The sequence below is a fragment of the Grus americana genome, chromosome 4 (assembly GCF_028858705.1).
Source record: "Grus americana isolate bGruAme1 chromosome 4, bGruAme1.mat, whole genome shotgun sequence".
Taxonomy (NCBI): domain Eukaryota; kingdom Metazoa; phylum Chordata; class Aves; order Gruiformes; family Gruidae; genus Grus; species Grus americana.
In genome coordinates this window covers 36974457-36998803 of record NC_072855.1, presented here as the reverse complement: position 1 = coordinate 36998803, position 24347 = coordinate 36974457, and the positions used below count along the sequence as shown (strand labels likewise).

Here is a 24347-nt window from a genome sequence, read left to right as displayed (position 1 = left end):
GGGCGACCAAAAGTAGCTGTATGTCACTGTGGTTTGGGGAGAGGAAGGGGTGGTCTCCCTCATGAAATTAGAAACGTTTCTGGTATCTGGTGGGTTTTTTCTTTACGTGCATGTAGGGAGCAGGTCCATTGTTCCGTGGGCTTAAAAGTTTTGTGTTGGGAAGTTGCTTTAAAGAAAACTAATGCAACAAGGTAAAATACACAAAAAGACGTTTTTATGTGCTCACGCGCTGTTAAAAGTTTTAATAGGAGCTATTTATGTAAGATACCACATAGTTCTAGGCTCATCTAAATTTTTAGATTTAAAATACTTTTTTTTAATAAGAAAACTTCAGCAGTTTTAATTTTGTACTTTCTAAATATCATGTGTCCTTCATATTAAGCCTTCTTAGTGGGATGCTTGTTTGGTTTTATTTGGTTGTTACCTGCTGCATGTAATATATACTTCTTCATGCAAAGTATTTTGCATCTTTCCTTTGAAGAGTTACAATAATATTTTGTGGATGCCTACATTCTAAAATTCAGTCCAGTAAAGAGCATACTGAAGTATAAATGTTGCTGGTCTGTGGTCAGTTACCTTACAGAAGAGTCAGTTGTAAAACACTTAGAGACGCTCTCTGATGAAAAATACAGCTGCTCTTCACTTCTAAAATAATCCAAGTGCTATTCGGAATTATTAAAGCATTCATATCTAGGAGATTGGTTTAATATTATATGTAAAGAAAGATTATCGTAAAGTGTACTTTGTAATGTAAGAGTAGTTAGCAAGAATGGGCCCTATATGGGTATGGATATATATGAAAAATCTATCACTGAAACTTGGGGAAAATACAGTAGGTTGAAAAAAAATTGTTATTTTCCTCAAATTCCTAGCTTTTCTGTTATGAACTTGCTGGGTTATTTTCAATGATCTGGTAAATTAGGGGAGGGAAAAAAAGCCAACAGTACTGAAGTATTAGATGCATACATCAGATTAAAAAGTGAAATGAGTTTACATGAGTGAACGCTGAGATGAAAGATATTGTTTAGTGGAAGAAATACTTGACCGTGCTAAGAAGATCCTTTTGTTTAATATTTATTGGTGGAAAAAAATCTAGAATAACATTCATAATCCAGTTAGCAAGTTAAGACTAGTACTTCAGTCAAATCTCTTTTGAGCCAGGAGTAATTATTTTCTGTGCAAATGGAAAAGGGAAAAAAGGGTTTAGTAATAGAAACTGGATTTAAAGTTACAAATCAATCCATAATAGCAGCTTTTAATAAGCAGCTATTTGATACGAACCCCATAAAATATCAGAAAAGGAAATGATAATCAACCTGAAGGTACGTTTCTGTCATCTCCTAGCCCCAACAATTAACAGGTTATAGGCTCGGCTCAGTAAGATACTGAGTACCTCTAACTCCAGTTGAAATCAGTGAGCCTTATGCAGACCGATGCCTGTGTAGATTGATGCAAAAACTCCCACTGACTCGCATCAGTTTTGGATTAGGCCCAATAAAAACTGAGAGTACTCAGCAACTTGGAGGATCGGGTGCTGTTGTAAAGGAGCATCGTGCTATATAGACTTAAAAGAAAACACCAGAGACCTATACTAAGGCTTCAGATCCAAAATACTTTTAATTTTAAAATGATACTATACTGAATGTTGCATTTCTATTATAGAAAAATGCATCTTTCTGGCAGCGTAGAAAAGATGCAGCGTAAAATTCTTAGAGAAGCCTTAAATTTTTTTTTTTCAAAATCTCATGCAAGTATGTTGCACTTGTTTAAGATTTAGAGGAAGATTTGAATTGTGGTACTACATATTAGAGATTGTTAATCAGATTAACGTGTATATATTATTATTGTGTTTTGAGAATAGCTTCACTGTATAACCTGTTCCGTTAAATGAATACATGTAAACTTGTTAGGCTTACTGTTTTAGCAGATGTAGTGATAACATGACTTTAGCTCCTACAAATTTGTGCAGTATCAACTGCACAAAAAATTATCAGAAGTAATTTTAGAGTATTATAAAAAAAAATACTTTGATTTGGTGAAATAAATGTTTCTTTCCAGGATAACTGGTTAAAATGAGTAAGTTTTTTCAGGATGCTTGCATGCGATTCTTCTTCATATGCTGAAGAGTATCTTGTGGTCTTAAAATAAATGCTTTAACTTTATAATAAGGTAGTATAATTTGCGAAGAGTTTTAGCTGGTGGTAAAATATATCAGAAACCTGAAGTTAGAGTATGTATCCACACTGTCAGTTGAGCCATTAACACAAAACAAACACCAAAACATTTAATTTTTGGAGGTTACAGAGGCTTTAAAGAGTACTGTTGTAAAAATGTGCCACTTTAACAACCTTTCTTTTTCTTAGTTCTAAAACTGATTAATTGCTGTGTCTTATAAAACCTGATTTATTTCATACTTTTTCATACCAAGCATTACCGTTATGAAGCTCTCCTTATAATTGAGATTAATGTTTCTGAGCAAAGAAGTGGTTTGGAGGGCTGCATTCATTTTGAGTGCTGTTCTAATCAATTTTAGATACAGCATTTCACAATGTATCAGTCTGCATCCAAACCTGCCTTATTATGTAGAATTAACTTGTTAGTGATTGATAGCAAGCCTGCACCATCTCCAGAGGTGATTTGTTTCAAAACAAGTGTTACGGCTTCCAAGAGTTTGAGTACAGGGTCAGGCGACTCAGGTGCCCTTTCTGTGGCCTGACTGAAGCTTGACAGAGTAGAAAAAAAAATAAATGGTGTGCTTTTATGGAAAAAAAAACCCAAACAACAAACCCAAACAAAAAACCAAAAAACAACTAAGAAACCCTATGCCTACATGTAAGGAATGGTGTTTCTTAAACTATGGTATTGGTCTTCACATACAGTCTGGAGTGACAGGTATAATGCACAAATAGTGTCTTCGAGCATAACTACATACTGTAACAATGCACGTCTGCTAGATTATTTTGAAGAATAGCTTTAGTGTTTGAAATCAAAACTCGCAAGGCTAGTTTCAGATGGCAAGGTGCACGTCTACTCCATATTGCCTGCATAGGTAATGAAAGACGTGCAAATTATTCCCCCCCCCCCCCTTTTAAAAGTAGCAAGGATAGTGATTGTTTCAATATCTACTGAAATATTTGCACATTCCCTCTGTGCACCTTCTGGTCTCAACTTCACCACAGCTTCATTCTTAACCTATAATATATGGTCACACACTACTGCTGAGTATGATGCGTAAATATTTAAGTTCAGGAAAAACTGATTTCTTGATAGTAAGAAAAAAATAAGTAAAAAAAGGCCAAACTAAAAAAAAAAAAAAAAGAAACCTCTGAAAACAGTTAACACAATTCTGAGAAGATTTACGTGTGTGTGTCTACTATCAGGATAGTGATTTCAATCTAAATTGTCGTTATTCATGTATTTCTTGTAAGACATACTAATTGCATTCAGTAGGTTTTTTAAGTTTGCATATTGAACTAATTACATGAGTCTTTTAGTTTAAGTGTGCATGTAAACAATATACAGAATGTTGCAGCTGAAGCATTGCATAAAAATATTTCCAGTCTTATGCAGATCAGAAGCTAATAAAATTACGAACTGTTTATGAATACCAGGCTCTAAGTGCTCCACACCACTTAGCTCAGTCTTTTGCTGTGGAAGAAACGTTGTCGGTACAGTTTCATTTTAATACTATAACTGAAATAGCTGCTACTGAACTAATACAAAGAGAATAATCTTTTAAATGTATTGTAAAATAGAGAATACAACACAAACTGTATCTCCGATTACTTTCTTACATGGAGGTCTGTCCACACGATACATGCTTTTATCCCACAGTATATTTATCTTTGTTGTAAAATACTTTTTACGCAAAGGTGTTGCTTTGACACAAGATAGAAGAGTAGCATAAGCCTGGAACTGTTTCGTGCTAATATACGCCGTGGGCCTTGCAAAGGGGTGGGTATGCTTTTGTAATTTAGATTGAAATCCAGCATATAAGTTCAAGCTTAGCTGACCCAATTATTTTAAATTTTGCAACTTGTGTCTCTATAACAGATTGAGGTTGTTGATACTTGATGTGTGTGTTCGTGTCTGCAAAAAAGTTAATTATAAACATTAGTGCCTAGAAATACAGAAAGCAAAACAGTAAACTAGAAATTGGAAAGTGCTGTACTAAATTCAGCACTGATTAACGTAACCTGCGAATCCACTGAAATCAGCAAATTACCTGGATTGCTATGTACTACTGAACTCGGAGTCTGTAGTATCTCTTTGTGTTAAAATCTTTCTTCATATATTAAATGTGCGTTATAGGTTACAGTAGCAACTTTGGTTTAGTTTTACAGTAGGCTGTTATGAATGCAAATGCAATCTTCATGTGTAAAAGAAAGCAAAAACAGTTTTCAACATGAGAAAAGATGTGTTAAATTATTTTTGTTGACTTCCCTGTTTTTTCTTTTTTTTAGCACACTTCTGGTAAATGTTTAAAATGAGAATCTTAACATGTGTTAGCTATGGATTATAATTATGTAATAATAGAATATCTGTTTCTCTGGTTTTTATGGGTTTTTTGTTGTGGGTACCACACCCACACCCCCCCCTTGCTCCCCACGGCAAAACACTGGAATGATTGCAGAAAATTTTAGTGCAAAAGAGGTTTGCCAACTTTGTTTACTCTTTCAAGTAATTTATTTTAAAAAGGAGAATATTTTTCTATAATGACAGTCTAAAATCTGTATTCTGTAAGTCTTGTAAATTTTGAATTTAACCTTTAAATCTGTATTTTTGTGTCCGAATACTGAAGCGTAAAATAGCAGTTTACAAAAATCTTAAGATATTAAAACTTTAATTTTTCCTGTGACAGCAACAAATATTATCATAAAGGCTCTATTGGTGTAGAACTTGGAATGTGTCATATTGAAATAAGTAGTGCTGTTGGTGTTATTTTTCAACATTGTGTTGAATTTCTAATAGTGTTTTTTGACAACAGTTAATCCAACATACAAAGGAACTAATGTATATTATTTCCTTATTTGAGTTTTGATAATTTTTACTGTCCGAAGAAAATCCCTGTCAATGGTAAAATTGGTGAAATACAGATTTAAAATATTTTCCTGGCAAGAATTGTCATAGAAAGCTGCATGTTAGAATTTTTTTTTTTTTGGGGGGGAAATCTAATCAGCACATGATTTACCATAATACAACAACTGTTTCCTAAATCATAGAAGCCCTTGATACACTTTGTCTGGGTCATGGAGTGGGTGACTGTGTAGTGGTTGAAGAAATCATCATTGCTAATAAGTGTTACTTTAGATTAGCAAATGAAAGACTGCATCGTCCTTCAGAGGCCTCATCCAGTCTCATTATAATTCTTTGAACGTTTGTCTGACCTTTTTAAAGAAATTGTACTGAAACTTTATGCTTGGAGTGCCACATAAATAAACTGACCAGCGCTAGTCTCGAGAAGTTTGTAATCTAATGACAGGAGCAATAATAGATCTTTTAACACAAAAATATCAAATGTTACTTGTCATAGCAATTTGTTCATTTATTTAAAAATCTCTTTTCTTAATAATGTAATGCTTATGAGACTAATGAGCACTGAGCAGTTTTATAAAAGTAAATAGTATCACAGTTGTCTAATAAAAATCTGAATCCAGATTGTATTGCTAATATTTTTTCCTCTCAGCTATGTTACCATCTATACATTCAGAAAGCTTGGGTAGGTGGAGTAGTTTTGTTTTTATGAATAAGCGCGTGAAGTTTTGTGAAGCTAGGACATGCCTAGCTAAAGTAAACCAGCGTAGCTCTACTCACCTCAGTGAAGACATCGTCTTTTACCATGTAGATGACGAAGTGTAGGGCTTATGCTCATGAGACGCTTTCAATTTAGATTTCACTTAACTCTTCTGTTTTTGTGAACAGTTTACGTCTTCCCTGTTATAAAATACGTTGCTAATTTGAATAGACTTTTGTGCCCCTGTAAAGCACTATGGCTCAGACATTATTTTCCATTAAAAGGAAAAAAAACCCCTCATTCTGTTAGTGAACTTGGCAAAGCAGAAAATAATTCATGCTATTAAATCAGTTTTTCTTAGAAAGACATTCTTTATTCATGCTACTGAATATATAAAGTACTTGATGTCTCCTTACTCCCCTTAAGAGATGTGCTTGATTTCAATGTCAAAAGGTTGAGTGGCGTCATCCAAACCTATGCAACTGGAACCGAGGAAAGGTTTGATGTTCCAACAAATAAGCTGGTTGAAATTTTGGTTACAAGTTGTGAGCTTTTGTGTATTGCTTTAGCAGCAAAGTCATTGGCAGTCTTAACACTCAGGCAGCAGTTACTAAACTGCCATTTGTTCACCATTGTTCCCATTTCAGAAGGTAGAAATGCTATATTTTTAAAGTAATGGTGGAACTTGAGAAATACTGGGTCTCCACAAATGATTGTCTGAGATCAGACTAAACAAATAAAAACATAGTTGTGAATGCTGGGGAGTTCTGGCTTGCATTTGGTAAGTCACACTGATAGACATTAAGATAAATCTTCAAATTTTATTTCCCTTCATCCATAACTAGTTAAAAAATTAAGACTTTGGGTTAACAGCCCTTTAGCATTATAGTTTCTTATTTTTGTTTTGGACCTTACCTAACATGGCTTGTGCGTGAGTGAGATTGTATAGACAGTAGGAAGAATTCTTTTTCATACTTTGCTTTGCTGCTTGCAAGGGTAATACGCACCATTTTTTAATTGTCTGATCTTCAAAAGTAGTAATTTGATTTTGATATAAATTGCTGACTGATGAATGAAAAGCTTTCCTGGCAGCTTTTAAAAACATCTATGTGTACCTCTGTGTGTTGACCATTCAATCCATTTTGACTTAGTAAAGACTACAGTACAAAATTATAGAAGGATTTCCCCCCGCCCTGGTTTGTCTGACAATTGTGTAAGTGTGTGATTTCGGCAGAGGCCAGTATGTTGGGACATGTCGACAGACCCCTGAAACACTTAGGGTCTGAGGTGTATAGTGACGTCTCGGTGAATGCTGGCTGAGAGTAGAAATGCTCATCACATTTCAGAAAGTTTTTCAGTCATTTATGTGTTATTAGACCATGAAACAAGACCCACCTTGTAATGAAATATTGATTGTGGCCTGTTTTCATCTTTCATGTATTTCTTGCAGTCAGAGATAGCAATCTATCTAAATGTATGATAACACAGAAATATATCTGTCAATGACTGTGCTCTACAGGAAACTTTAAAGTAGTAAGCGATCAGAAAAGCTGGGGTTTTATTTTCTCTCTTGAGTGAAGAATATCTTAGAGTGAAAATGGAATATCAACTCTTACTTAGCATGAAATAGTTATAATTACATTTAGAAATGTTTTAAGAGGCTTAAAAATGTATAGCCGCTTATATTATTCTTTTGATAATTTTATATTAATTGTGGAATGATACAGGGTTAATGATACAAAATGTTAGCACTTCTAATGATATGTTTAAGAACAGTGCAGTCATTAAATTCAGTAAACTGAGTATGTGGGCCTCATAAATAAATGCTGAATTATAATACAAAACACACCATGACCAAATTAATTAGTATGTTTAGTGAATTCCAGCTAGGCTGCATACAATATGGACATGTATTTAATTTCTAAATTTAATATTAGCTGCATAAGTCAACTCTCACTTATTCAGCACAGAATTAGTAATAGAAATTCCATATCTTCTAGTGTTCTACATAAGCTTTTTTTTTTTGAACAAGATGTTTAAACTCTGTTAGATATTTTAAACCTTAAATTGTCCTTAAAAAAGGTATGTGAGTGGTGATGTTCCCCCCCCCCCCCCCCCCGCCGTCCTCATAATATGTTGTCATCAGGAGGTGGAATTCCTGAGGTCCAAAATAACAAATTCATTCAGTCAAAATGGCAACACTTGTTCAAATTCAGTCAGCAATTTAGGGCAGAATATTTTGTATTTACTTATTTGATGCAAACTTTTGTGTTGGTTGCTTTGTGGTGATCATTATTGTAACAGGTTTTATTTATCCAGGGAGAGTTAAAATCTAAGTAGAATTATCTTGGTTTTTCATTCGAAAGCCTTATTTTTCAAAGAAAACAGAAAATACAAGATTTTTTTTTTTTTTTAACCTGTGAGTACCTCAGTTTTTCTTCTTAAATTACAAGCATTATGTTTTTATCATGTGAGTTATAGGGCATACAGATTTTTCCTGAACTCAGCTTCTGAATTCTTAAGTGTGAGTTTAGGACAGAAACAGGAAATTGGGTAGTTCTGTGTTTGTTGTTGAGTGTAATTCTGCAAATCTCTAAATCTATTCAGTTGGTAGTTCCAGGGACTTCAGTGAGATTGTGTAGTGAATAGGCATTGTGCCTGTGATCAGTGCAATATAGGTTTAGGCTCATTGCTTTCAGAGGATAGTCTGTTTAAGATGAGGAGAGTTTGAGAATCAGCATGTTTTTTCTTCTTTTTTTTTTTTTTTTCCTTGATATGGGTTCACACACCCTGCCCATAACCTTTGATATGTCTATCTTTGCATTGTGTTTTTTTAGTAAATACTTGACTAGAAATGACTTGATGAACCATTCAGTTTTTACGGAGAGACTATAAAGCACTGAGCGGTCTGACTGCACTCTGCTCCTCAGTCAAACCTTATTGTTAAATGTATTTAAGGTAATTTCCACCCCTCCACCCCCAGCATTTCCAAAAAGCAAGTCCAGTGACAGTTTATTTGCTGGACCACACAAAAGAGCACACTTGTCCAAAAGGGGGCACGGTGAGGTTATGCCTACAATGATGTATTAAACACCGTGCTGTAACTTTCCCACATGCTGGGGCACAATCATCTATATGGCTTAACTCTTAAACAGTGTCGTCCTAGCATTTTGATCTGTACCGATTCACGTTACCCCAAACAATTCCTGGGTATGGTTCTGCAGTTCAGACTGAGGACGTGTTCTTGGGACTGTTCCCAATAAATGCTTTGCTTCCAGCTTCCTGATTTAGAGGTTAAGACTTTTTTACTAGCACAGACCTGATTTAATTAGACCTGCTTTAAGCAGGGTTTTGGACAAGATGACCTCCAGAAGTCCTTTCCAACCTAAATTATTCTGTGATTCCACACCTGCTGGCTGCACTCCTTGCAATCCTCTTGGGGGTGTTGAATTTACTGGTTGGGCATCACATCTGAGTTCAGTGTTGCCGATGTTAATTCATTGACCGCATTTGCAAGAATAGTGTGGTTTAATGGACTCAGAATTAAAATCACAGTATTCCTCTTTTAATCAGTTTTAATGAACTGATGTTACTGTTTTATAACCTGTTGTAAGGGTAAGTTTTTATCCAACCTGCTTGTACAAGATAGTTTCTGTTAACTCATCAAGAGGATTTGTGGCAGTGAGGACCCTCTGTGTTAGAGACTTAAAGGTATTTCTTGAAAAGAACTATTTTACCTTTGGAAGTTGGCTGCTTTTTTTAATACGTTAATCACAAAAAAGAACTGTATTAAAAAGTCTTTTTTCAGCACTTAATTCAAACTCTAGAGTCATTGTTAGGTGCAGTAAGTTGCCCTGCACTAGAAACTTGATAAAATTAATTCAGATCTTAAGAAAGAAAAACTAGCTTAATTTTAGTACACACACCTGCTAATTATTACCTAATGCTAACCTGACAGAATTTAAGTTTACTGGTTTATATGAAGTGCACAATAGCTATCATTACTGTTTATGGGCAACGTCATGTATGCAACCCAGATTAACAGCTTTTTGTTGAAGGGTTTATTATGAGACTGGATTAAAGATTATATAAACTGACTTAATATGAGAATTGCAAATCTGTAGTTCTTTTCTAAAGTTAATTTTTTTCATGTGGTTTGTTATAGAATGGACAAGAGTAACAAGCTACAATGCTGTTTTTTTAACATTAATGAAATAAATAATTAAACCCCCACATCATTCACTAATTCCAGCTTTTTGGATGTGAAGAGACTCTGCTTACATGTAGCACATAATACGTAAACCAAAGCTATGTCACCAGGTATCACACTGATGTAAAAAAGCATTTACCTAGCATGGAATTGAACTGGAAATGGTGTGGGCTGTATCCACTGAGCACAAGCGGTTAACTGAAACCTAAAGGCAGGTGCCTTATGAAGCACTTTTTCTGCAGTGCTTCAGTTTCATACCCGCTCAATGGAGAAAAAGAAATGAAACAGCCTACAAGGGATCTTGTCTGCCTGAGGTTAGGCACCCAAACGGGCTATCTTTCTGAAGGTCTTTAAGGCATGTCATGACCTTCTCTCCGTTGCTTTGAAAGTTGGACACTTACTGCAGTAGTGCTGCTTTGTGAGATGCCTGAAGCTTGGGCTCAGTTTAGTGATCTAAGCTAAACAGACTGGATTTCATACGTACTGCCTCAACCAAAACTGCATCAACAGCTAGTGAAAGTAGTGTGGGTGTTAAGGGTTTCTCTACCTGGAACTAAAATAATTATTTTCAGTTTTGCTCTCTTTGTTAATGTTCTAACTGAAATCACATTATATATATTTCCAAACTGTTGTTTCATCATCAGTTTGTAGGTTGAATGTTATCCCCAGGTCTAAATAAGACCTTGACTTCTACATTAACATACATGAACTGCACATTAGAAACAAATGTTGCTGCAAATATGTAGAAGTCTTCGTATATTTTTTTTTAAGCTGTGGCTTAGGTTGATATTGTTTGAGGGGAAAAAAATTATATATTATTTCACTATAAACATATTAACTGATAAGCATTGTATCTACTGCTATTTTGAATTTTTTTGCTAAATGCAATTCAAAGAATTTTAAATTAGAAAATGTGCAAAAAATGGTTAAGTGCATTTAACTATTAAGTCTCTTCGGGCTTATCAATATATTCAAAAATGTAAGTAGACAATGGCTGTAGACTTTTTTCTTCCTCATAATATTACCAACATGTTTAGTTTAATTTTATATCCTATGAATCAAAAGTATTAAGGATTCTGAAAGCTTGGTCTTAAATATTTCTTCTTCTTCCTTTACTGTGCCATTCACATGACCATTCCACTCAGCCCTGTTATATTTCTCCCCGATGGCTGAAAATGACTTAGATCCCAATTTCTACTTCCAGAAGATGGGTTATACGATTTTTGTGTGACAAGTGCAGGAACTGCTTGTTCTTTTGTCTCCTCTGTGGTGGTTCATAACTGTCTTAAAAAACAGTAAGGCTTTGGTTTGATTAACATTTTAAGCTTTCATAAGCTGCCTTTTCTTCTTGCTTTTACTTCCTTTAAAAATAAAAAATTGCCATCCTGCACCCTTTACAGCCTGTCCTCCCCTTTGTTGCCCTCTCCCTTGTATAAGCTCAGCTGTTTGCTTGGCCATATACTGAATTCAGAGCAGCGGTAAGTTGAAAAATAACCATTCAGAATATTTTTTTAAATTTTTTTTGTTTTTATTTATTTTTTGCCAGATTGGTAGTCAGCTCACTGACCCAGTTCAGCAGGCAGCCACAGCGTAGTGGTAGGTGCAGGGCAGGAATATAAGGAGGATAGGACTGCATTTTCAGTTTATTATTTTAAAAAAGGGAGTAGCACACCACCTATGTTTCCCTGGCTTATTAAATTAGAAACACCTTCAGGAGACAAGGAGTTCCTAGAAATGGGTTTACAACTTACATTTTTCTTTTCTGTGAATTGCTTTGTTTCGTACTCAGCATCACAGCAGAAAACTTTTGGGACTAGGCTAACCAAGAGAAACCATAAATAAGAGAGGGAATTGAAATACAAGTATGTATTTTTTCTTTTTCTTTTTTTTTTCTTCCCCCTCCAATAACTGTATGTATGCATGCATACAGTAGGGCCACATGGTGTTGGTTTGGGTTTTTTCCATGTATACTGCTTTATAGAAGGAAAAGCAATGATAGAGACTCCCTTGCTCTATAATCAAATTGCAGTCATTCTCCAGGAGTTCAACCAGCAGCAGAAGGGATGTTGCAGCAATCACAGTTGTTTACAGAGGACATAAGGACTAATTTCTCTAGACCATGCACTTCTGTATTCAAGATTTTTTTAAAAAACAGATATTGTCAGTATAGTATCAATGCTCATGGTGGTGGTTTGTGCCTCTCAGAAGTTTTCAAGGAAAGAGTAACCTGGAATCGATTGTTTTGTCTGAGAAACAAAGCTGAAAGTGAACTGTATTTCATAATGCAGCTTTCCTCAAAGTCTTTGCTGATCGTTTAGAGCTGGGCTTCAGGGTTGCAAAGAGAGGAGATGCAGCTATTTATGTAGCTTTTCCCTCTGCCCACCTATTTCTCCTTCCAGACATGGATATATAAGGGGACCACGGGGGTTTTCACACTTTAACCCTACCCTTTAGTATCAGCTGATGTGACAGCAGGTAATTCTGCATCCTGTGATGGACTTATGGTTATGCCTTGTGCAGCCTTGCTGTTTTGAGGCGGCACAGTTCAGTTCCTGTGTTTTCCTGGAGAAGGTCATCATCACTTAGCTATAGGTTATGATGCTGATGCTTTTATTTTTCCTGTTGTTCTGCTTCCCATGAAGAACTTAAAGATTCATTGGATCAGAAGAGGGCAAAGAAGAGGGTATGTGTCATTGCAGCCTGATGCTTAGGGCATGCATCTGAGAAGGGGAAAACTTAGAGCTTCCCTTAATCTGCCAGAAGTGTCCTTTTCCTTCATTCCTGCCGCTGCTCTGGTGCTGACATGAGTACTGGTACGCCTTTGGTCTGAGCCAGAATTTATCTGTCTGAAAGGTATTTTTTTTTTTCCCCCTGAAGTTAATTTTCCTTTTCCTTTTTTTTGAGTGCGTCTTCGCTAACTCAGTTTGTGAACTGTCTCTGGATGCCACAGTACAGTTGCTAGTGCTGGCACGCAAGAGAAAGGAATCAGTAGCTGAAGCTGGGAATAAGAAATTGCTAAAAAGGCTGGGAATGCACTTTTTAAAGGGATTATATAGGATTAAATTGAGCATGTAACTACAACAGAAATGCATATATGTTAAAAAGCTAGGACGGGCAAAACCTGTGCACTTTCTGCTTGTGAGGGATGTTACCCACTTCCTAGTCCAAATCTGAGTTTAAGTGTACACATCCCTCTTTGGATCAGACTTTTGTCTTTCTCTCTGGAGGAATGGTTGCCAGTTTGAGCTTTGGGTCAGCTTGTGGACCTGGATCACGTGTGGCTGGCTTTGTACATGCAAAGGGAAGAAATGTACAATGGAAATACTGTGGCAAAGTGAACAGTTCCAAAACTAAATATAGTAGATAAAAAAAAAATCCTTATTTCTCATGTTGGCAGCAGCACAGTGTTTCTGATGTAATTCAGCAGATTATTCTTGTATGCACGGGTATACTGGGCTTGCCCTCTAAACGCGTGCCTGCTTGTCTCCCCCCAGTAAGAGCAGAATGACTGCTGTCGTTACAGGTTGAAACACAACTGTCACTACAAACCCTTTTCAGTAGTTGATGAATAAGTTACCATGGAGTTTATTAAGTGTGATAAAACCTATGAAGTTTACCCTGATTTTACAGACCTGAACACTGAGGCAATGAAAGATGATTTGCTTGTAGGACCACAAGAACTGACTCCTAATTAGGCTGTATGGAAGATGGTTCGTATTCTTTATAGGCTTATTTTTGGCTTGCCTGTAATTTTGACTTGGTGCATTAATTTGTCTTACAGTTTTCTGGAAGCAGTCACACATACTTCTGTATAGAATGAAGATAATGTGTCAAGCCGTGATTTTGAGTTGCTTGTCCTCAAATATGGCCGTGCTTGATAGTGGAAGACGTTTTCATTCAATTCCTTTGGTTTGAAAATCACCACTGTCACTTCCTAATTCCAGTGTGATTAAATTTCCTTGCAAGGTTTTGCTGGCTATATTTGAAGAAACGAGGTGCTGACTAACCATGTTGTTAATATTTTTAGGTGACAGTCTCAGCAGTTCACACATTTTAATACTATGAGTTTCTTGCTGCTGCCATCAGTGAAAACAGTGAATGTTTTTAAGTGCATGTGGTAGCATAGACATGGCCTTAAATTAAGTAGTCTCAAAAATGTTCTCATGAGGGAGCACAGTGCTCCTTCTGAATGTAGATGTGTTGCTTTTTTCGTAGTTGCATCTTACCCTATAAAGACGAAAAAGGCATTGAGGTGAAATGTTTTCTATTTAGTCACTGAGAACATCCTTTAATTTGGGTAATAGAAGCCTATTGTTTTGGTGTTACAGAACTGTTGACTTCACAGATTTGTATAGATCAGTTAAAATGAATACAAAATTAAACTTTATCTCTGCCCATTCCCTCAAAAGTATAAAAATGTGCATTAACAACTATATGAACATATTTCTGGATGACTTAGAATCTACTAGTTGTAATAAATAATTAACTTTTAATTTAATATTTAGATTTTAAAGAATTTCTTAGGTTCCCTTTCTGGATCACAAGCTTGATCACAATATTTATAGTTGCAACCTAAGAGAATTCTGATGTTGTCTTGTAGATAAGATAGTTATCAAGGAAAGGTAAAGAAACTTACAATATTTGAAGCCTGAGGATGCTTCTCTGTAAGTGGGTGTCGGAAGAAAAGATAATGATGTAGAGCAGCGTGTTCCACCCATGAACCAGTCTGAGTTACCTATTCAAAAGAAGAATAAAACTGTGTTGTCTAATAAAACGATAATTCTGGCATTTCTTTCCTTTTTGCCGTGTGAACCCAGGCTGAGCAGGTGTTGTTCTAGTCTACATACATGTCGTTGATTCCTGATAGGTTTTTACCCTCTCTTACCAGTTTATTCACTGGAGTAGTGAATGTTAACCTGGTTTCAAACAGTGGCTGAGCTGTGCTGGGGTAAAAGAGGCTGGATGAGGGTGGTTGAGCTCCCAGTTGAGGGGGGGGAAGATTGCTTGCAGCGCTCAGCCTCTTCAGGTCCGGAATCTGCCTCGGTCACCCTCGCTTCCACCTCTCCATGTGAAAAGGCTGTGATGGAAGGTGCAGCTCACTGGAAGGGACTGTTGCTCCTTGGGGGGGGGAAAACATCTTTTGAGAATTCCTGATCAGGTGATGCATTCATTGTATGTTTAGAAAGTTCTCGGACAACAACTGAGATTAAAAAGGTGTACTCATTTAGTGCTGAAAACACTTAGTCTCCAAAGTCTCCTGTGTTTTTTGAGATTATGGGCAGCTTACTGTAACAGAGAGAATGTTTTATCCATCACCTTTCTTCTGATCTCAGTTATGCAATGTCCTTGGAGCAACTTGGAAAAGTAAGATTTTTAAGCTGTCTTTAGGAAGAGAATCGTTTGCCATTGTGAGCTGTGATTCATGAAACAGTTTTGCGTATTGCTTTGGTCTGTGTGTCACTGTTCAGAAGGCAATGGAATGAATGCTTTGTCCTCTAGAAAACAGTCAGAAAATTGAATTTCAGTTGTAAGAAATGTCCTTTCTCTTTATTCTACTATCAGCTGATCGTTAATGATTTGCAGGAGATGTCTGAGCTGGTTGGTTTTGATTTGTCCGTAAGGATGGCTAGATAATTTTGTGGCTCTTTCAGCTTAAATTTTGTAGGCTGTTCTGGGTCAATGTCAGTTTGATTTAAAGCCTTATTCTTTTCTAGCATCAGTTTTTTACTGCTTTCTGATTTCCATGTGCACTTTTTGTTTTGAAGTGATGTACAGAACATCTGTCTCACTATAGAGTTTTTAGTGTTTAGCATTGCTGAAATGTTTAATGTAATACGTGTTTGGAAAACATGTGATACCTAGTGATCCTGTTTAGCTATTGTAGTTGTTATTTCTCGGTTTCGAATCTGAAGTGCCTAGAGGGGCTTTGTGCTCCGCACAATGAACTCTCAAAGCTAGAGTTTCTTACCGCTTTTTCACAGGGAGTGGGTGTGTTCAGGACGGAGGTAAAAGCTTGCTCAGTTGGCATGGGGTTAATAAATGCAGTGGGCCACAGGAGAAGTTGTGCAGTTCTGGTACTGATGCCAAGCAATTATATTAGATGTTTTATCAGCCTTTGCCCAATTTGAGGACCAGATGATTGTATCTGCTGACATCCATGTGAATCATAACAATGCAGCCCCATCCCCCTGATTTTAGTGAAACGGAAGGATTTCCTCCCGAGGTGAGGAATTGAGGTGTTTAGTTGATTGGTTTAGTCACTCAAAAGTCGAACATAGAGTATCTGCCAACTGAAACTGATATTGCACATGTGAGTATTGGACTGTCAGTGTAGGATGCTGTGTCCTTCTTAAGCAATAAGGACATTTTAGTTAAGCTGTCGAGTATGAAGGTAGACATATGCCTGTGAGGTCTGTGTCAGGGTAACAAGCGTGCTTGAAGTAATGTCTTCAAAAGCTGACCTAGCCTGAACAGCGATGGTAGAGTGACCTTGCAAGTGTGCATCTGCTCTAACTTTGATACAGGGGTCACTTTATATGCTGTTTTCTTTGTAAATCAGGTTGCCTGTGCCTTCTGCAGAGTCTACATTTTTCTGTTTCAAAATACTTTGTGTAAACATCATTTTTTTTTACCTTAGATTGCAGAAATACATGAGAGAGAGGGTTATATTGGATTTGAAAAGAAACAAAGGTAGTCTTTGTAAATCATCAGCTTATTCTTTTTCGAGTATTATGTCACTAAGAAAGTATTTCTACTTATATAGTATGCAAGCAATTATATAAGCATATAAACATTTACAAAGAAAGCAAATAATTTTATAGTTACCTGTTCCACTACTCTGCTATCCTGTTTCTTCTTCCAAATTGTTGCTGTGCATTACAGTTGGGATGTGCTGTCAGACATGCAAAAACCTCCAAATTTCAAATAAGTTAAGACAGATTAATTTTTTTTATCATACTGATTATACTTTATATAGCATTTTGCCACAGGACAACTTTCTTCCAATGGTGGGGCATGGAACAGCTTGCATCTGTGGGAAAGTGGTGGCAAAATTGATGGAACAGTCTGTTCCTGCCGATGTTCATTTCGATGCCCCAGAATAAAGCTTTCGGTGTCTCTGCTGCCAGAGCGTACTCTAAATTGATGGGACAAAAGGCACAGCCTGGATCCTCGTGTTAAAGTGAGGAAACGAATTCTTAAATCTCATTTAGATTTAGAATTAAGTGGGTTGGCAATGCCTGTGGAGCTTGAAAGGGAGAAAAGGTGAGTCTCTTACTCCTCCCTATTGTGCAACCCTCTGAAAGGGATTGGAAGTGTTCAGTGGACAGTAGAAGCAGATAAACAGGAGAGCTTTTCTTACAACAGCCAAAACTAAATTGAAAAGTAAGGGGAAAAGGGAAGACATGAAAGTCTAATGAAAAAACATGTTGAATTTAAAATGTACCTCAGGAAATATTTAAGAGGAAAAAATGCTGTGCCATCTGCAAGGAGAAAATATCTCTGGTATTAATAAGACCAATGAGCTCTCCATGTGATCTGCTGAAATGCTGAACTCTCTAGGGCAGCCCTAATTCATCATCTCATTTTTGCAAGAATTCACAGAATTCCCAAGAAGGTACCAGGAATCATGTTGCTCATATGCAGTGTTTTTTGTTTTTTTTTTTTTCTGCTTCCCATTTTTCCACAGCAATGGGACCTACCTCTACTCCCATTCAAGCTGGAGAGAAGGCTCCTGTTGATGTGGACAATTTAGGATCGTGCACTTTTTATAAAGGAGATTGTTTTCAACAAATGTAGACAAGGAAATTGCAACATTACCTATAAATATCATCTTCTACTCACCTTAATGTGAAAATGCCATGAAATAGTAGGGTCAGGAACACGTATAGAACAGGGCTTTGAGACTTGTGTATGTGCTCAGTGTAGATTATGTATAAAAAGCCACAGCTTTATTATTTTTTTTAATCCATGTAAGGTGCTTATTTATAAAGATTCATTCCATTCACAATCAAAGCTGGAGCTGTTCTTGCTCCCTCAGCCCCACGGAGATGACAAGTAAGCGGGTAGGTGCCTGTTGCTGCGACATGAAATGGCCACCTTACTTCCTGGCACTGCTTGTTTTTCTCTTAATGATGAGAAGTTGTCGCTCCATCCGTCAGTCCTCTAACCAGAAGACTGAAGTAGACAGCTTTGCATCTGATTCCTGGGCTTTGACCTTTCTGGCTTAGGTGAAGATATCAGGAGTTACAACTATCGGTGCGGTTCTTGGTTTTGGTAATGTACCTGGGACGTTTGGTCACATCAAGGACCCTTCCCAAAGAAGACTATTCATAAGTATGCGCTTTGATTTACTCATACAATACATCCTTTATAAAAATTATGGTTTTATGTAAGCACACACAGATAATGGAACATAAAGATTTATTTTTTTTTCTATTGTAGATCTGCATGATGTCATTATTTTAAGGTGGCATAAAATTATCTTAAAAAAGTTTGGGTTTTTTTTTTCTGTAGCCATAACGTAAGCTTAGTATGTCCCTCAAAGCATGTGATATTTAAATGAAACAGTGTTTTTTAAATTCCAGCCCTCCCCCCAGCATTTCTCCAGAGGAAAGCCAAATGCAGCATCTTTGACCTTTTTGTTTATCAATGAACTAATAAGACATCTCTATTGTAGTAATAGTCTCTGACGTACCTTACGCTATGTCTTGCTAACAGAGCAGGTTTGTTCCATTGGGGGTTAAGAATATTTAATCCTTTAACGCTGACATACACAACACATAGCCATGTCAGCTACAGCTGTTTCCAAACATCAGTAACAAAATTATAGATGGTTTAGAAGCTTCTGTGGTGGAAATGAATACATTTGAGGATTCAACTTGCTGACAGTGTTTATGTAATTTAATCTTGCCATCTGGAAGAAAGTAAACATTTTTTAGGAAATTAAAGTTAAGGTAGTAAGCCCCTTGTGGCTTCTGGCTGCTGCAAATAACTTAAGTTGAACCAAATTGATGAAAATCTTCAATAGGGAGGGGATCATGGTTATATTTAAAGGATTGTTATACAAGTGTGTTGATGCATAAAATTGTTTTAGAAGATCTGCTTTATTAACTTCCCTGCTTTTTCAATAGTTAGTTAGATGCCTTTCTTCTGCTCAGACAAAACCAGCATGTTTTTCAGTGAAATGTGATAAAACATGGGAAACATAAGCATGCAGAATGCATAGGTGTAACTGCAGCAGTTGAGTGAGTGCTTCTCATATTTTTCTGTTCTTTTTTCCTATTCCTCCTTGGGGTTTTTTTTTTCATTCTGTATTATATTTTGCTTCTCAAATATCTACTTTCTTTTTCCTTAATTCATCTGCTTGATTATTGCCTGAGCTCGTTATTTCTTTCTATGTTTATTACTTTGGTTTTCTAAAGTTTCAGTTTACATGATCCTAGCATGTGTGCATCAGTCGTGCACATGGGACTAGACATTTCTGGTAGGAACCTGATTTTAGAGGTACATGATTTGAAGGGATGGACAGTGTCAGCCATTTTACACATGGAGATTGTATGATTGATAGGAGTGGATGGGACAAAATTGAAGTGGAGCACATGAAGGTTTAGTTTGCCTCCAAGTTCTGAGCCTTTACGATCAGCTTTATCTTTGTGAAGGATATTTACTGTTTTGTTGTTGGTGTATGGGGTTTTTTTTATTCTTTAATGAACTCTTAAATTCTTTTGTAAGTTATGTTAAGAAAATTCTCTAAATTATGCAGCATTTGTCGCAAAATCCTAGATTTCTTAACAAGATCAACAAGCACGCAAGCAAATGGTATGGTTGTGGTGCCCTTGGCTCCTAAGGGGAGGAGGGTAGGAAAAAATCGATGAACTCAGCAGAAATAGCTTGGTAATAGTAAAATGAGAACAGCACTTTTCAGTATTCTTTAAAGGGTTTGTAAAACCAGGAGAATACTATAGGCTGTTCCTGCTTAACTTTTTGGTGTCTGGTGATTTCAGCTGGTTCTTTCAACCTCCATTTCTTTGCTGTTTGAGTTTATATTTGCCCTTCCTTCTTGATGTCTAAATCCTCTTGCTTTGCTCTTTCATGCTAGAAGCATTGATTTATTTATTTAGACTTGTACATGCATGCTAGTGTTCTGCTAAAATTAAAAATACCGTTGCCATATAGGAGCTGGTCAAGTAGTCAGATTTTAAAATATCGAACTTCATATTCAGTGGAAGCTGCCTGTCAGCATCTTTATAGGTCTGATAGGCTTTTAAAAATTTCTAGCTCTAAGCCTTGATAATTGAACTTAAGCTCCTAAGTTGCTTATCTACTTCTGAAACTTAAACCTGATCCTTGTTGTAAAACTGCAATGAAGATCTACATGAAAATGAAATAGGATGTTAATGGAGAACTTCTCATTTAGGTTTGCTTCTTAGCAGTGTAAGCAACAATTTTAGGAAGGTTGATCCGATTTTTATAATTTTTCAGATGAATGACTTTATAAAAGCTAGCTAGTTGGTATCCAAATCATGCCACGTTCCAACTTTTTTAGTGTGACCCAGACATTTTGCTTGAAATAAATACACAGACTGGTGAGTTCGTAAACATTTATAGCTGTGCCCTGTGTTAAATAAGGACTATGCTTTATTTTCATGCAATAAAATTTAATTAGTTGTAAGTCAGGTTTTGCTTTAGTTGTAATTAGTTTAGCATATAATTATTGTGTCTAATAGCAATCTGAAATCTGCAAGCATTTTGATCTTATTCCAAGTTAAAAAATCCAACCCTCTTAGATGTATTCAATCAGTAGCTATAATAGAATCTTATTGGTCAACCATATTACAAACTGTTTAAATCTTTAAGTGACTGAAGCAGTGTTTTCATTGATGCTTGTTATGTGTTGCATTAAGAAGATATATAAAAATGTTTTATATTGGACTTGTGGGTATTTTAGATGGTTAGGAAAAAATCAATGATTTGGGTTTTCTTGGCGAACTTAATATTTGCTGTTTGATTCTTAGCTTTTTAATTTTTATTTCAAAATTAACTTTAAAGCTCTAGCTTTCGTAAATTATAACTGGGAACTGTGTGTGTAAATAGTAGTCCTTCCATTTTAATGAATGGATATAAAGTAAATCTCATAATTTACACACAAACATTATTGCCTGTTAAAAGGTATTATAATGTTTCATGGGTATTTTTTTAACATCCTCTTGAATGTCTTCTGTCTTTTGGTTGTGACTGGCTGGCATTTCTAAAGAAGTTGCCCTGCCAAGGAATCTTCTGTCAGCTCTGCCTGTGGATTTCCTTATGGGAACAGCATTACAGCAAGAGATAAATGCAGAGTCTGCCCGTGTTATTAGCTGCAGTGGAGTAATGGGGAGCAGAGCTGCTGTTCTCACTTCCAGTCCAACCCGGCTTATTTTTCACAGATACCATAACTGGCAGTGGTTTAAAATATTACTTGCCAATAATGTTGTTCTGATTTAAATTTCATCAATATTATTAAGGTTCTTATATGTTTGCTCCGTAAAAGGGCTCATCTTGTTGTCTGCTGATCATTTTATCAGCCTATAGGTCAGGTAATTATGACTAATCAGAGCATAGAGATTGGCACTTCTTAAGGTATTGAATAAATGAACAGTAAACAGGCTCGTATTTGATAGATATTTGTCTTTTGGAAGCTCTGTGGTCTGATTGGGAGGGGTAAATAACTTCACAACTAGGAAAGATTCGGATATTGACATTCTAAAAGGAATATGTAGTTTAGGCAGGAATTGCCTCATTTTGAGGGAATGGGATTTTCAGTTCCTTCTCTACTTTTTCTTGCATTTTTTGTAATTTTGCAATTACCTGCCCTACGATACTAAAAAAAATTAGATATTTCTGTTAAATTTAGCAGGCACATCATGGGAATTAACTTGTCATTTACCTTTGTAGACTTCCTATTTCAGAAGAATGAGTAGGGTATAGTTCTTAATTCTGTTTCAGGTTTTTTTTCAGAGCAATCATATTGGTAGTATCTGACATATTTTTAAAGTATCATATAAGAATAGTACATTTAGTGTGTATTATTACATGTATAATTGTGTGTATAAATGCTTGTGTAGGCAGGTATTATATGTAATTATAGAACTCATATGTATAAGCATGTAAATATATGTATAACACAGAATTAAAAGCTTAACATATAGAACACGGTTGTGTAGAAACTCAAAAATGTTTTATTTGCACATACCCACTTGTTAAATACCATTATATTAAAGCCTTAGTGAAAGATTATTGAAAGCTCTAATAAAATTACTCTTAGTGTAAATCTCTGGAATAGCAGTAGGGAAAATAGAACTTTCCTTGGTTTGGCTTCCCCCCTGCAATGAAACTAACCAATAAAATATTTTAATTATAAAAACAGAAGGGAGAATAGTTGTTTATAATAGAGTAGTATATTTATGTTTCATTTTTTGCATCTAGGCTACTTTAAACCTTGGCTTAAAAAAAAGCACTCTTCTGGCATCATTGGGTTGAAGTTCATTTGCAACCCAAATGTAATAATAAAAACAAAAGTCAAATATATTCCTGTTATCACCTAAGATGCTGTCATTAGAAAATGGATGTAGAAATGGCACAAAATGTTCAGCTGCTTTACAACAAAGAGTAGTCTGAGTATAAATAAATACTTGGAAATGTTTTGTCTTTAAATTGAAAGGAGTCTTAAAAAAAAAAAGATTCAATTTAGTGTGATAAATGAAGTATGAACTCCATTTTGAAATAAATAAAAGGAAGGGTTTTATTTTCATTCCTTTAACAGTGTTTTACCAAAACATATGAATATTGTATTTAGTACTGAACAGTTTCTGAAGATCAAAGCTGCCAATCGTTGGAGCCTATGTGCATTTTCTAGGCCACAGCCACTGAGCTGACTGAGGGAAGCAGAGAGATGTGAAAATCTAGAATAACACAAAGCATTCGCATCTCATAAACCTGAATTTCACCTGGATGCTTGGAATTAGAAACGGGCAAATATGAGGGGAAGTACCTCTTCCACAACTCAGAAACTGTCTCAGAGAGACTTGCAGCCAATTAGGGCAATTCCTGTGGATTATTATTCATTGCAGATCTCCAAAAAAAAAAAAAAATCTGGGATTTTTCTCATGTGATAAACAGAGGCAGAAATTCCACTTTGGACTCAGTATGATCCTTATATTTTATGTAGTTATAAAGGTAGAGCATTCTATACAGACAAGAAATTATTAAATATCCATCGCAAGGAATCAGAATATAAGTACCTTAATTTTTATTTGTATTGGGGTAGCAGTGAGCAGCACCATAGGAAATAAAAGCAGTGTTTTGCTGGATATACTGTAGTAGAGCTCAAGAGCAAAAGAACAGAGAAAAAATGGTTCATCTTTTAAAAAGGTTTTTTAGAGCAAAGATCTAGTCATTCTGTTTTTTCTCTCCCCATCCTTTGAGGCAACACATGATCCTGGCTCTACTGTATAATTAATTACTGAGCAAGAAGTCTTCAGGTTGGTTTATACAGGGTCCCAGTTGATTAAGCAAGCTAGAAATTTTCTACTTGGTAACTTGTTTAGGTGTATGGGTTTGGTTTGTGACATTACTTGCATTTTGTTATTCCTTTCAGCGTATAAGAGGTTGGAAAACATTTCAAGATCTGAAAACTTGCATGAGATTAAGAGGTTATAGGAGTATGTTAAGTTTTGGGGACCCATGGTGGAGAAGTAGGTGAACTTCTGGAGAACAAAGGACAGAAAAGCCAAAAGAGCAGGTTAAGTGACTAGCTAAAGGAGGATGGATCGGGCACCAGGTGGCACCCTTTTCCCATAACAAGCTAATAGTTGATGGATGGTGAGTGCATCAGGTAGTTCTGATAGGCTTCCAAAAGCTTCATTTTATTGACATCCACATCCACTCCCCATTGTAGCTTCTCCCTTGTCCTTTCTTTGTTTTTGGAGTTGTTGGCTTTGGGTCAGCTATTTGGGAGGCAGCAGATGCTGTGATTGTTGCAGAGCTGCTAGGGTGCTGGTTGGCTTCTTGGTCAGGAGCTAACACAGATGTCCACAGGCTGCTTCCCCAGAGCTGCTAGAAGGGAGAACCAAACAGGCAACCAAATGTTTGCATCAGACGAAGAATATGTAGGAGGTGGAGAGGGCTAAGTGATAAGACAATAGCAAAAGGATTAGGAGGAAGGAGGAGTCAGGAATTTATTGAAAAGGGATAAATAACTGAAAATCAATTCTATGGAAGGGAAGTAACATAGAGAAGCATATATGTGAGGAGACTATAATAAGTTTGAGGAGAAGAAAGTCACAGAAGGAAGAAATAGCAAATATTCTGTCTGCTCCTACTTCAGGAGTTTCAACAAAAACATTTAAAAAAAATAAAAATTAC

At 36.1% G+C, this 24347-nt stretch overlaps 1 protein-coding gene across 17 annotated transcripts in view; it reads left to right on the top strand.

The window, feature by feature from the left end:
- TENM3 (teneurin transmembrane protein 3) overlaps nucleotides 1-24347 on the top strand; it is a 615036-nt gene that overhangs the window by 191690 nt on the left and 398999 nt on the right. The gene's annotated exons all lie outside the window — the stretch shown is intronic.